The 15,068-nt window shown below is 43.1% G+C and overlaps 1 protein-coding gene and 1 long non-coding RNA gene across 2 annotated transcripts in view; one reads left to right on the top strand and one right to left on the bottom strand.

Annotated features, from left to right (window-relative positions):
* The window catches only part of LOC112561547 (paladin-like), a 49,545-nt gene extending 44,792 nt beyond the window's left edge, over positions 1-4,753 (bottom strand). The window contains exon 1 of the mRNA XM_025234109.1: positions 3,908-4,753. The gene's annotated coding sequence lies outside the window, so the exon portion shown is untranslated. The remainder of the gene's footprint in view (positions 1-3,907) is intronic.
* A 630-nt stretch (positions 4,754-5,383) lies between these two features.
* LOC112575052 lies at positions 5,384-7,107 on the top strand. Its single transcript, XR_003101553.1, has 3 exons — positions 5,384-5,440; positions 5,682-5,764; positions 5,949-7,107. It is a non-coding gene; the product is annotated as an uncharacterized LOC112575052 (long non-coding RNA).
* The last annotated feature ends 7,961 nt before the right edge of the window (positions 7,108-15,068 follow it).

Raw genomic sequence — 15,068 nt, 5'->3', positions numbered from 1 at the left:
ACGAGAGAAGAAAATATAAAAAGACGGGAGAAAACATGAAAGGAAGCAGATCACCGTGGAAACATTTATGGAGAATTACGGCCAAGGTTGAGTTTTTAGCAGAGGTAAAAACCAGGTTTCTACTAACGAGTGTCTCATTAACCGAGTTTTGAGAGGAATTTTAAAAAAGGGGAAGAAAGGGCTGTTACAGACACAGGCGCACGCACACAGGAGAAAAAAATATTACAAAGGACGATTACAAAGATGTTTTATCACAATGACCAACGATTAGCTGCGTGATGATAGTAGTACTGATGCCGTAAACAGATATTTGCTTGCAACTGATGCAGTATATATATAAACGGTTTTATAAACATTCAGTTTGCTTTGTAAGAACGGGATGGTGGCAGAACTTTCTGCGCTAACAACGCAAACCTTTGCAAATGAGCTTCCGGTTCCGCTAACCTGAAGAGAGCAGAGGATGCGAGCCAATGTGTTGATGGGAGAACATAAAGCTTTATGGTTGCGTGTTTATTGGCTCGTGCCCTTGGCAGTGGAAGTCTACAACTTTGGACTAAAAAACAAATAAATCAACAAATCATTGTGAGTATACCATTGACACTATATTGCCGAGGTCCATCTCTGACTTGCCGGGGCTGCGGATGTTGAGGTTGAAACCCGACACCGAACCACTTTGCAGGTCCACGTGTTGCAGATGCCAGCAGACTTTTATTTACGTTGTTGGTAACTACAGTAGGTAATCGAGGAACTATCGGTTACGACAGAGACGGCACATGAAAGCAAAAACCGTCAAATCCCGCTGTAGGAGACACGGGACCCGCTGCCATAAATAACTTGTAGACCTTCTTTCTGTCTTCATGTGAACTTTGCCTGCTGGCTTTCTGTCGCCTTAGCAACGTCTCTGCCAAACAAAGCGCGATTCCTCCACCAGACGAGGGCGCGTCTCCATTACTGTGAGTTAGGGACGCTTTCTACTCCGCTACCAGCACATTACAAACATTTCACAAACAGGGACAGTTAGCAAGCAGCGTTTGAAAAAAACGTTTTTAAATGTCTTCTATAGTGAAACATAAAAATCGAAAAGCGCATTGGTATAAAGAAGAAGCTGCAGTAGCCATGATGATAATGATTCATGATTGATAAATGGTTGATAGATGGATGATGGATGATGATTGATGATGATTATGATGACGATGATGATTATAGAAATGTTCAAGCAGCTAATAATTTGGCGCAAGCAACACGCCGCCATTAAGAAACTGATAAAATAACCCAAAGAGTATTACATCCGATGTTTGGAAAGAGAATGAATGGCGCGCTGTGTTGAACATTCTTGACTGCTGATGCTTGACAATCAACTTAATTAGTGTACTGTTAGTACAGTATACACTGCGATAAGAACCAAACACAAAAAAGTTTGTAAAAAGTCTGTCAACCTTATTTGCTGAGAACTTAATCAACTTCGAAATGTCGGACTGTGCAACGGAATTGGTTTGGCTGCTTCGTGAATTTTTAATTGCAGTCTTGCTATTGTCTCAGATGGGAGGCCAGAATACAGAGCGGCCGATAATGGCTTCATTGTATTGTGATAGACACAGACAATAGAGGGATTTCAGCTTGACATATTTTGAAAAGGCCAAGACGACATCAGACGCCATTTCATTCGTCCACTTTACCAAACTACATGACGAGCTGGTCGATGTTGACGATTGTTCTTTGAAGTGTGTCAAGTGTATTGTACACAAAGAAATTGTAAATAAAGATAAGGTGTATTAAGACAGTCTTTCTGTCTTTCTGCTACTTTTCTGCAAGCCTGCCAAAGACTTTGGAGCTTACACTGTTGGCAACTGCTGTGCTCCTGACGGTGAGGCTTGTATGATTTACAATATTTGATACCCACGAAGTGATGTTGGGATGTGGTTGATGTATCTGAAATCCCTGCACGAAATGTCGACGGCATATGAATGTGTTTGCGTGCTGTCAGCACGAACTTCTGTTTTCCTTGAAACCACAATTTTCGTCTTTCTAGTTTTTAGCCATCTGTCATTGGGAAAGTAGATAATGTCTTCTGCAATTTTTTTAACTCAACGTTGCGACAGTTTTATAACACAACAGTATTTTTTTCACCCATCCTTTTACGTTTGTTTGTCTCGGCAACTGAGTGGCTATCAGCCCGAACCCCATTTCTACTTTAACCATCGACGAGTGCATTCTACGCATAATACTACGAATAATTGACGGATGCCTTCATTTTGTGACTGTTGCGCCATTGCTATTTCTAACGTATGCGTTCGGAAGAAGAATTTTATTTGTTGATTTGACTTTAAAGGAAAAGATAATAACTTGATTTGTATGAGACAAAAGGACGCTAAAATAAACAAAACTGTAAGATGTCTATTCGACATTGCAGCATACTGACATTTCGACACGTTGATAAATCTGGTTGATCTTACGTAGGCGTTTGACGACATATGAAAACCCCGTAGACTGCAATGCACACAGAATGAAAAGCATGTTTACTGCGATCGGAACTGTTATTGCCAAATAATCATCTTTGTATTTTGATTAAATCTAGAAGTCAAATCAAACAAAAACAGCCTATTCAGCTTTGAAAAGGTAAGTTCTGTAAGTAATTTGCTTGTGAGGGAAGGGACCTTTACATTTTCCACTGTGTCATTGCGCCGAGTTATCGAACAAGGCATTATTCTTATTTTTCAGACATTTGCTTTCAAAAGATTTATGAGCATCGTGCTAGGACATCGTGTGCAGACTCCTGCTACTCTCGCTTGCCCTTTAGCAGACACACAAATACCCGGATGTTGCTTGGGTTTTGAGTCTGACGCGATGACCTCCACCGTCTACCCTACACCCCTCTCCACCCATTCTCTGCTTCTTCTTGGATGTGGAAGTGTTTTCTCGGCTCCATTAGGGAACTATGTGGAACGAATTGCTAAGAAATCAACAAACAGTCTGAGTTTTCAGTCTGTATTTTTTTAATAACTTCTTTCGTTGCTTTTTTTTCGTTCGCGATGATCACAAAGAATCATGTTTACTTCAACTAGGCTAAACTCATGCTTATAGTGGAACCACAAACGTGCTTCTTTCCACTCCAAACTCATGATTGCTAGTCATCTCACATTCCATCTTTCTATATGCACGCATAGCTTGAGATCTTGAAGCGGACTTTCAAAAAAGAATGCAGACCGTGGAAATTAGATACTACCTGACGAGCCTTTGTATCTCTTGCAAAGACCACATCACCAGTAAGCAAGTATGAAATAAAATTAAGTAACTGGGCCCAAGTAAGACCTGAACACGGTTAAAATATACAAATTGAAGTGGTCTGGAGCAGATCTCAAGATCATCAGGACATGCAAGGGCCTGTAGAAAAAGGACAGGGAGGGAGGAAAGACAGACTTCGATGACTGGATTCAACAGATCACGGAGATGCCGAGGGTGAGATCCCAGGGGTCAATGGTGAGATCTTGTTGGTGTCCGCATAGGAAAAACCAGTCAACTTTCCCTCAGAGATTGATGAGTGATGGGATGATTATGGGATGATGATGGATGATAGGATGATGAAATGTTGATGGAATGATGATGACGAGGACGATGATGATGATGGCTATGTTAAACAAATGCTACAAAACCAAAATGCAAAATCCCACATATGTTAAACATGATTCAGGATAATTCTCAGTCAAAACAAGCTAAAATCGGACCAAGTTTAAAGTGGAGAGCAGGATTACCAAGATTCAGCGCACCAAACCGCGTGTCTGCCTCTTGTTCGCCCACTTGAGAATCTCAACCTGTCAAACATTGGGAGACGGTTCACACGCTCGTGATAAACAATGTCACAACTAAGCTGAACACTAGTCCAAGCTTACAACCAACAATACAAACTTACTGGTTAGATCGCCATCCCTCTGTCGACGTTGAGCAGCTCTGTGAAGTGAACTCACTCAGGCATCTCGGTGTGTAAACATGGCGATTCTTTCCCACAAAAACAGTCGCCGCTATTGCATCTTAAAGTCGGCGTGTTGAAGCTTTACATTTTCTAATCTTTTCCAAGAGAATGAAAGTTTTTGTAATTAATTTGTTCATTTTGGAACTTTCATCAGTGTTCGCAATAGCTAAATGTAAAAATGTGGCGAACTGTCACAGCCTCACTACACAGACATGCAACAGTTCCGCCGATTATTGTCAGCTGTAGACAGAGTATCTGTGAATAGGCTTCCACAGTGGCTGTAATGGGGATCCACTGTTTTAATTATTGTCATTATATCTATTATTATCTGGTTTTCAGGGGATAAATGAATAAACAAACACCACAGCTAGTGAGAAAAGTTGAACTAGATTGGTGCAAGTATATCTCCAGCACAAATTGTATTTTATTTACTCCACATAATCCACAACAGTTTCCACACGTGGACATATCCGATTCTGAATTACAATCTGAGTTGCGGCTACAAAGCGTTCCTCAATCTATCCACGACGTCTGCGCGTGGAAAATACTAAATATATTTTTATCACAAGGCTATCCTTAATCTATCCATGACGGTTGAAAGATGCAACGACTTGAAACATGTCTTCAAACACCACAACACTACAACACCACAATAGTACAACACCACAATACACTCAGCACAGCGCTCCACAATCTACCTGCAACACCTGCAGGAGGCAACGGGTGGCTTTGCAAATCTCAATCAACCCTGCAACTTTTAGCTTCTTTCATCACGTTTAACGTTCCCCATTCTTACGTCACAATCTTGTTGACATCATTCACACGTGTTTAGACAATTAAACTGACGTCATCGACACGTACGCATATATTGTTCGTGTGGATTATTGCGTTACGTCACATATTCATCAGTTTATGCGAACAGAATACAGTTTCTGTACTGACAATGGTTTGTGCTGTTGCTCCATGTCAGTGGAGGGAATGTCTGAGGTTATTTGTAGACGTTGAAAAATGAAAATACGTCTCTAACTTCAGGTGACGTTTTAAGTGATTTCCTCGAGAACGCTATGCCTCACATACGTCACTGATGTACAGTTTGCTGAGACTCACGTGATTATCGCTGGACCCAACTGGAAGTCAAAATGTGAGTGTGGACGTCATCCCGTGGACCGTCATCACACAGACACTGACACCGCCATCTCCCACCTTTGGGTATGCAGTCCTTTTATCTTTTCTCTTATCATCGCTGATTCTTCCTTCGAGACGACTTACTCTGTAATTTGATGTCAATGTCGTAGCAATCCTTAGAGCTTCTGTGTTTTAATGTCTCTGTTGTCTTCCATGGCGTCATCACAACACACTCTCATTAATTTGATTATAATTTTACGCTCCGTCTGTAAAGCCAAAAAATATTTTGCAGAAAATTTACACCAGTGGAATTCATACAGCGACCCAAGATGTGTATTTGAAGCAACTGTAAGTAGAAGGTTGTTTTGTAAGGTTAAATTTTGTTCAGAACGTTGTGCATGTGTCATTTAAACATGTTTCACCTCTGTCTTGCTTTCCCCTTTAAATAAAAGGGTTTTAAAATTGTTTTCCTGCTTGTATTATAGCAGACAAAATACGTTTTTGTGAGTTCACGTCAGGGTGCGGCGGGCCTGTCAATGATTGTGATTGTCGCTTTACGAGCTTATTAATAGCCTCCCTTTGTTTACAGCTTGTGAGCCACTAGGAGACCCGCCATCCCCGAGGACCATTTACGTCCTCAAGCGCCATCAGCAACAACTCCAGCATCAGCAGGTAATCATGCTGCGATACGTAGGTAATCACGGTCACGGGCGGTCGCACACACTTATACATTATACACACGAATGCACACTCAAGTACACATTAAAAGCACGCATGCAAATACACGTTAAAATACTTTTGTGAGCGGCAATCGTCAACAACGACAGGTGAATCTCTGGAAATTTTCTGTCGTTAGGGAGAAGACTTTCCGTGACGCAAATACCAGTAAATGTACTGCGGTCACCCCGAATGATGTAGCACCAGTAGTCATCACTTTTCATCGACGCAGAACGGACACCCAGACAAATCCTCTTACCTGCCTCCTCACATCTCCACGACACTAACCGATATCCCCATCCATCGACTGCCGCAATTTGCTGCGGTAGGCGACTGAGATAATAAGGCTACACCCAACGTTCTCATCGTCAGCTTCTCTTGTGTCACAGTAAACCTACAGACACGCACATGTCACTGTCACATACCTGTCACAGACAGATCTGCCACAAGACAAATGATGACGTCATCAGGACATCCTTTGACGCTTGTCGGTTGTCGAACATCTACCCTTGTCGCAGTCCTCTCGTCAACTCTGCCCCTGTCGTCAGTGCTGCGAACCATCGAGTCGACCGTCGACAGTCACTTCAAGCAGACGTACGGCAAACGACCGCCTGCCACAGTGACGTCACCATCGACCTTTACACCTGACGACCTCTGCGCGGAAATCCCGCTCGTGCTTAGGGTATCCGCGAATAGGTTCACGTGCGTGTATGCGAGTCTCTACATCTGCCCTGCCCCACCACCAGGACACAATGTAACACCCACATGGACTCGGGGCAGACGACAGGCCCTATATAGTCGGGCTGATAGATGTTTGTGAGGGTCAAATGACTCGTCCATGATGACAAATTGCAAGTTTGTGAGTTACAAACGATAGGTTCCAGCGGTGACAGTCGCAATAGATGATGAATGGACAGTCACACTCATGATAAACTGCGAAGGTCCAGTGTGGCTAATGACAGATGCTAGTGTTGACAAACAACTGTCAGTGATTTCTAGTGTCAAGGAGAAAGATGTCCCTAGTCCACACTACCTTCTGATGTTGAACTCCTGCCCTCAGCTGACCTCAGCCTGCAGACAGCACCGTGTAGAGTAGACGCCAAGATAGAGTTTTTCAAGACAGTGACTAGAGTTAGAGAGTTTAGACAACGGACAATGCACACGTACATCAATGGACTTTTACAGTTTACATTAGAAGAATGCTGACGAATCCTAAAAGACATCCCTTCGTTATCAAGTTGCGATAACTCCTGGCAGACAAAACGCTGCCATAGCTACAAATACCTAGCCTGACTCACTAGCCTGATTCACTTAACCTAGCCTGACTCACTTACCTAGCCTGACTTAGCTTATCTACCCTTTACAGAGATCTCCTTCACCCTTTACAGCTGTATACTTTACACAAACCACAGTTTCGCGCCTTTCTGTGTGAGAGATAAATTGTTTCAGCCTGTATATTGTATCTAGTGTATCAGCACTATACTGAATTGTCTTTGTGGATAAATAAAATTGTATTGAAGTCCGCCCACACAAGCAGAGTAGTGACTGCTGACGATCTGATGCCGACTGACGGCGGGACTCCAGGCCATCAGCCTTCCCAGCATGCCGCGCGACGAGACTTTTTATCTACGCTCACCTCACAGACGATTAAAAAGCGATGTCGTCTGGCTGGTCTGTGGTTCTGTCCGTGGATGTACAACGACTGTGTCCTAGTTATCTCTTCACATTACATTTCAGATGTCCGAACAGCAATGCGCATGCGCTGCTTGTCGTCTGAAATGAGGATTTAGATGGACGAAGATGAAACTGTTTCTCACCTTCATCAGATTTGAGTTGTTTACAATGTGCCTCCTAATTTAGGTTTTAGACGTACCAACAAAATATTTTTTTTGTTTCTTACCAGGACAAACGTTCCTAACGTTCTCGTGATGACAAAACAAACACTCCCAGCCTTTTAGCGCTCTCGTCAATAGAGGAAAAAGCTCGGCGTCACGTGTGCCAGTGTTGGTGATTTATGACAGATCATTACAGCATCGACCACAGCAATGTCTATGCCATGAAAACAGAAATTTGTGCTATAAATCTTATCTTCAAAACATGTCAATTGGACAGATGCAGTGATCAGGAGCACACGCCTGTCCACAAAGAATGAAAACTCAGTCATGCAGTGCGCGCGTACACATACACATACACACATATACACATACACATACACATACACATACATACACATACACATACACATACACATACACAGGGGCGACAGTACACACACCCACTCAGCGACACATTACAATGTGTCGTTACTTGACACAAAGAATCTTAAACATAAAAGAGCGAAATGAGTTACAACTCTCACATAGAGTAAGCTTCATTACATTTCCATGGAAACAGGTGGCAGAGCTTAGAACTTTTTTTTTTAATTCAACAGACCTGCGCACATCTACACAATCAATGATCTTACGTCGCAGACTGTCTTCCAGATTATTCGTCGCTTGCGAAATGCACTTAGCCACGATGAGTTACAAAACAAAATGAAAATTCGCAACGCAGCTGCGCAGTGCGGCTGTGTGACGTCACTTCCTGTAGACAGTGACAGGGTGTTGTTTTTCAAAACACGAATAGCCTCAAAAGATATAATTCCGAGAGAAGATCCAAACAATGTGGGTGGACAAGGCACTTAAAAAAGAAAAAGCATCGTAAAGAGGCAATAACAAGAAAAGTTGTGTTAAGAAAGTGACAGGAGAATAAAGAAGCGAAAGGAGTAGAAGAAAGAAACGAAAAGAAAACTGAAAGTGGGAATTTTAAAAAAAAAGAGGTAAGAGGGAAAAGAAGACAACGAATGACGTCTGTAAAAAACTGTGAAGGTAACCTTGCCATCAGGTGCGAGCCCATCCCAAACGGATGGAGTAGGGTAATCGGGGTGGACACGTCAACAATGTCAAGGTTACTGTACTTAACAGACGGTTGAAACCTCGGTACCAACCACTCACAAAGGCTCGGCGCAAATGCACAGCAGACAGACGTGGGCGGAAAAAAGGACAAAAACCTTAAAACAAAACAAAAAATATGTCTACGACCAGTGGAAGACGCTCCCTGACGTCAGATCGTTTGAACACTTTCAAGGAGATCCCTTAAAGAGAAAGTTGGGAGGGAAAACAGAGTAAAATTAAATCCTGGTCTCGCGCTTTTCGTTGCAAAACCGAGAGAAACGCGGCAAAACCTTAACAACCACTCGGGATCTCCACTGCCTGCCAGTGTGACGTCACTGGCTCGTGAGGGTGATAAGAAATCAAGCAGCGATGGCGATGCTAGCTTACCTTTGTCATCGTCGTCATCGATTGTTGACAGCCAAAGCGATGTAGATGTCACATAGACGTAGATGTGTACACACACACACATACTCGCACGCACGCATGCATGAACGCAAACACGCACAAAGTCACTGAGCACGTGAGCAGCAGTCACGCCCCGCACGGCGCCTAGCAACCTGAGCGAGCAGCATCGAAACAAACAGCCAGAAACGCACGTGCTAGTCTGTCTCACCTGACAGGTGCACCCAGTCGCGGTCAGGGACTGAGTTATTGGTCCTCGTGATGAAGGACTGTAAATTGTCGCGGGATTGATTGCTGACGTTTAACGCCGTGTCGCCATTGTGGGCCATTACCACGGAGTGTTAGCACTCCTCTTCAGAAATTGTGTACAAAATGTTGACACAATCCATTCCTCTCTCTCACAGGGATTCTACAAATCTCAAAGTGAAGCACGCAGAAGCATCTATCTACCAGACCCAAGCTAACGAAAATAAGGAATGGATGAAGAATGAAAAGCAAGCTTTGTTGATTAATGAATGAACCCTAGATGAGTGCAGAACGTCTACTGCAATATGGAGGAATACAAAATGTATTGTTAACGGAAGCAGTTCAGTAGGTGTATCAAATCTTTGAACTTAACTGTCCTTGTGCAATATGCAGCGTGAATTGCTTTCGTTTCCTTGTGAAACAGTCAAAAGCAGTGCAAAAAAATGTAGGAACAGGAAAAATTAGTATTGAAGCCTCAGGTCAGGACAGAAAAATATGTATCAAGTCAGGACAGAAATGACAAGGCAAGCGGAAACTATTCAACCTGATGAGGTTGTAGTAATACATGGACTGCTGACTCCAGTGTCAAGAAATCAGTGCAACATAGTCGTAGTAAGACATTCGAAATGTCACTGAGGAGAAGTACGAGGAATGAAATAAATGTTTTCTGGTCCTGACTTCAAGGTCTATTGTTAATTGTTGCTCCTCCTTCCCTCCTTCCCTCTCTCCCCCCAGAGCGTGTGGTGCGGTGTGCAATCAATGTAAGCGGCAGAAGACAAAGAATGTGAACTGCGCAGTGTTTATTGAATAAATGTCTTGTACGCATACAAAGTGCACCAGTGTGGGTGGAGAAGATGGGTGGAGGTAGGACAGAGCTGCTGGCAAAGACCACCTCACCTTGCTTTGTGTTTCACTTTGTGTTTGTACTGACTTGTTTATAAACTATGTTTTGTACTGTTTTGTGTCGCTTCCTAGTACATTGCACTATGTGTAAATGCCTTGCGATACCCAGCTATGTATCCTCCTTGTGCTACCCCACCTTGCACTAACCCCCTTGCACTACCTTACCTCGTGCGTGTGTCCACGGTTTTCCCTGACCAGGAGTGGTGACACTTGTTTTGTCTCACTGACCTCTGACCACGACTGATGTTTGTGTTTGGATGCTGTCCACAGCTGACGTGAGTGTGTCGGGCGTCCAGCTGAAGCATGAGTGAGTTTCGTGAGGCACTCGAAGCAGGAAACAACTCAACATGTGATTCACTGTGAATAGCTGACGCCGGGTGTCTACGTTGGGAATGTAGACTGACGGTCCATTAGTCACTCATCTATCTCTCGCGTGCCACCCTAACAACTGATGCAAGCAGCCGTCTGATGCCAGACTGTCAGGCCACTCCACGCTTTTCGAAGCAGACGGCGTTGCCAAGGTGCGGGGACTTTGCTCAACATCAGTCATCTGCTAGCTGCACGGTCACACCGACCGTCGATGCACCGCTGATGAGGGGATGGGGAGGATGAGGAACTGAATCGCCCGGATGCAACAAGTACACAGGGACACAGTCCGTTACACATGACCTCACAGTCTGTCGGTGGACCTCGTCTCTCTGTAGCTTCTGCTGACTTTCAGATAAGTGGAGAGCAGCGGAGGGCATCGAATCTGGGCGTCGAGAAGTGTCGCTGCCATGCAATACGTTGCTATGACAACGTAGACATGATTACTGAAGAGTGCTCGAAATGAAGCTGAAGATATAAAGCGGAAACACATGTGAGATGTTAATAGAGACTTTGGAGGAGCACGCTTTCCGGGGAAAATTAGTCTAAATATTTGGGGCGCCTCTTGATAATACTTGTTCTCTGATTTTTGTTGGTTTTTTTTTCTTGTCATATCGATAATTTTCTCTCTCCCTTCCTCAATGTTTGTGTCTTATCAGTGTCTGTGATTTGTGTGTGTGTGTGCGTGTTTTCCTATTCCTTGAATATCTCTGTATCTACTATATATTTATATAAATATATATTATTTGCATTCAAATAATACACACATACACGCGCGCACGAGCATACACTCCCACCACCATCAACTTCACTACACCCTCATCACCACTTTCTTCCCCCCCCCCTCTAAAAAAAAAGACTTATTTTTAAGTCTTTTCAAAAATAGTGTGTAGCTGCTCAAAGAATTTAATGGCAAAAGACCAGGTGACATAATTTACTGTCTGCTAGTTTCTGTCCCAACAGTGAACTCCAGACTAAAGCAAGACTCGCCATACAATACGTCCCTTGGAAGAAGCTGCACCTGGAATAAGCAAAAGCTGTTTGGTTATGTATGTACACATTTATGCTACAAATCTACGTCCAAATCCACTGTGATTATGCCAACGATTTTTTAAAATAAATCTTTATCGCAGTTTTTAAAGCAGTCGGGCAAAGTCCTTGCCACACTCCATCCCGTACATTTGAACCGTGTGAGCATGGCGAGAACAGTGAACAAGCACTGTAACGGTGCAGATCCATATGGTCTCACGGAAAACAAGGTGAAAATCGAAACAAAGTGTCTCAGTAACATTCAGTGCGCGAAGGGCGGCAGAATATTTGTGCCAAACACCAAAGCCGCTGTTCCAGAGACGATCGACAGTTTAACCCTGTAGCCAAGTCCTCAACAGCTCCTCACAACACTTTGCATGATCATCTGTTCTTGGTCCGCACTCATAGCACGTCAACAATCTTAAAATCAAAAGTTTATTTGTTAAAAGTTTTCAGACAAGGAATTGATTGTGATCATTCAATAAATAACAGGAACTGACGGTGATCATAGAGTGAAAGCTCAACGGTAAAACCAAGGAGCTGATGGAGGTAACAAAGTGCGAGGGTTAAACAACCAAATCTCACTCGGGACGTCTGTAATTTTTCAACAACAAAAAGGTTGCTTTCCAGGTGTCAGGTCGTGATATATTAGTTTTCTGAGTTTGGACAGGACAACAAAAAGCACAGCATTTAATAATTATTCGATCTGCTCTTATCAAGATTCTGAAAAAGCTAATTCCGGTAATAGTAGGGTAACTGGGACACAGGTTCAAACCTTCTACAGAAATGAATTCTGCTCACAGTAGGGTAACTGTAACTGCAACACGGACTCGAACCCTCCGTTCAGAAGACGTCGTGGAGGGTGAAGGGGGATCGCGCATCTCGTCTACACATCACAAACAACACTTTCACGGCCAATCTTCTATGACTTGCACTCACACAAAGTTGGCATCATCCTGCTAAAAAGCATTCAAACAGCAAATGTTTTAACAAAACATTGATTAATCACTATTAGTCCCACCTCTCTCACAATCCAATGGAGTAAATGTGGACCTTGGACAAACCTGACTTTTTGTTGAACATGTGACAGCTACGCAACTTTGGCAATTTTTATTCACAGAAAATAACACTGTGATTGCAAGGTTGGGTTTGTTAATAATTAACTTTTTAATGCGCAGTAGACCAGTAACCCGCTTTTCGCTATGTTTTACATTATTTTATTTACACTCAAACTCTTACTCCCACATTCAGTGTTTTTATTTATGTTTTTCCTAAACCATGTTAATCTAGTTAAAGTTTAGCATTGCTTCGACTGTTGTCGACAAAGTGACAATATTAAACAGTAATTTGTGTTGATACTGATTGACAGTGGCGGTTGATCCTGAAATCTGATGTTATCATACTCAGTCTGCATCTGCATCAATGTCCAGATGAGCTAAACGAGGATGTGACGACGATCATGAACACTGATGGCAAGATCTGACATTCATCAGTTTAAAAATTCAAATTTACTTTATACTAATTGAAGTTGTATACGTGGATACATTTGACTCGTCTACCACTGTATGATTTTTGTCTGAGCAAGTTTTCATTATATTTTCTTCAAATTGGTAGTTCATGATGAGGCTTCTATCGCAGCACCTCTTCCTGTGAACATTTGTCCCGAGGCTACTGGGAGTCACGACTTGATTTGTCGTGACGTGACTATCAAGGCGTGAGTCCAGCGGTCAGTTCCACAGAAGAAATCATCCATGCCCCACGCAGACGATACTGATACACCGCTACTTTTACACACCAAGCTTTCTCTCACAAGGAGACGACACTTTCTTCCAATCTATTAGCCACTCAGTCGTACGTCCAACCCACCCACTCCCTTCCCCGTGCATACTTCACACTTGGGGGACTGTCAGCAACTGGTACGTCACAAGCACCATAAGTTGACCTCTGAACTCTCGCCAGTTAAGAGATTTAGTGAAAACGCTGATAACTTACAGCTCCAGAGAATTTTTTTAACGCTTTTTATGCACCTATAGTAGCAGTCCTTCCCCATCTTTAAAATATAACAATCATGTCTAGTTTGTGTCTGACACGGACAGGTCAGGGTCATCGCTGGTGACCTCTTTCTGTGCGTAGTGATGCTGGTAGATGTATATCATCAAAAGGGTTGTGCTAAATAGTATCTTGCACTAAGCTCTATCAGGAAAATAATGCAGTAACTACACCTTTAATGATTCAGGGCAAATGCTTCATTAATTAAGTATGAGAGGAAATAAATGAGGATTATGGTATCAAGGGGTGTGCATAACCATGTAAGGTGAGACTTCACCTGACCACGTGACCCTTGTGGGCTCCGCTAGGTCTGGTCAGTCAGCATCCAGAAGCTTTTTCCGGAAATTGCGTATAAAATCAGGGAATAAATACACGTGGCTCTCTCTCTCTCACCCACCCACCACCCCAACATCGCTTTTTCACTTCAGGAGAGAAAGATGCAGAGATGTAGCCGGAGGTCAGCTGCAGGGAGGATGTTAGCTTCCGATCTTATTGGTTCAGGTTAGAGTTGGTAAGATTTTTTGTGTTTATTATTAGCTTTGTGATTGTAATGAGTTGTAGTCGGTCTGCTATTGTCTTGTGTGAGTGGTGCACTGTGTAAAGAGTTGTAGTCGGTGTGTTACTGTTTGTGTATGATTGGTGCACTGTGTAAACAGCTGTAGTCGGCCATATTGCTTGTAGGAGTGGTGTCCTGCGTCAGATCCGTCTTTGTGTGCGTCATTTGGACGACGTCATTTTCCAGGGACAAAAGACGTCATGAGAGGCAGTTCAACACGTCTGCGTGAAGCTGCAAACAGAAGGTCGGTCTGTCGGAGGGAAATCTGTCAACAACAAAATAACAACATTGTGGTTCTACCAACCGATGGACGTGTCGTGTTGTCGACGTCATCGTGCAGCTTATTTGTGTACTTTCTCTGGACTGACTCCATTCTGACCGCTAACATCAACTGTCTTTGCTCCACACCTCTGTGACTTCAGCTGAAGGTCAAAGGTCTCTGTTGCTCATCTTGACTACAACTGAAGATCAACAGTCTCCACTTTACTTCGCCTTCATCTGCCGGGGCTCGTCAAAGTGTTGTGTCGGTAATTCGTCGTACGTGTGTTGGGGTAAGTGTACGAGGATTTATTACAGTAATAGAATTAATAAAGTATTGCTGTAAGGAAGAACTGTTTGAATGTTAAAGCTTGTTATCAATTGATATTTCTCCACTACTGTTTCTCTACCTCTCTTTCTGTTTTATGACCTTACCCTTATCCTCTCCCTCTCTCCTTCTTTACGATAAAGGCACTTGGCTCCCAGTATATCGGGCACTGGGGGACACGCCTTTATG

This window comes from Pomacea canaliculata, linkage group LG1 (assembly GCF_003073045.1).
Source record: "Pomacea canaliculata isolate SZHN2017 linkage group LG1, ASM307304v1, whole genome shotgun sequence".
NCBI classification, from domain to species: Eukaryota; Metazoa; Mollusca; class Gastropoda; order Architaenioglossa; family Ampullariidae; genus Pomacea; species Pomacea canaliculata.
Note: the sequence above shows the minus strand (reverse complement) of the source record. Positions and strands in the feature narration are given on the sequence as shown.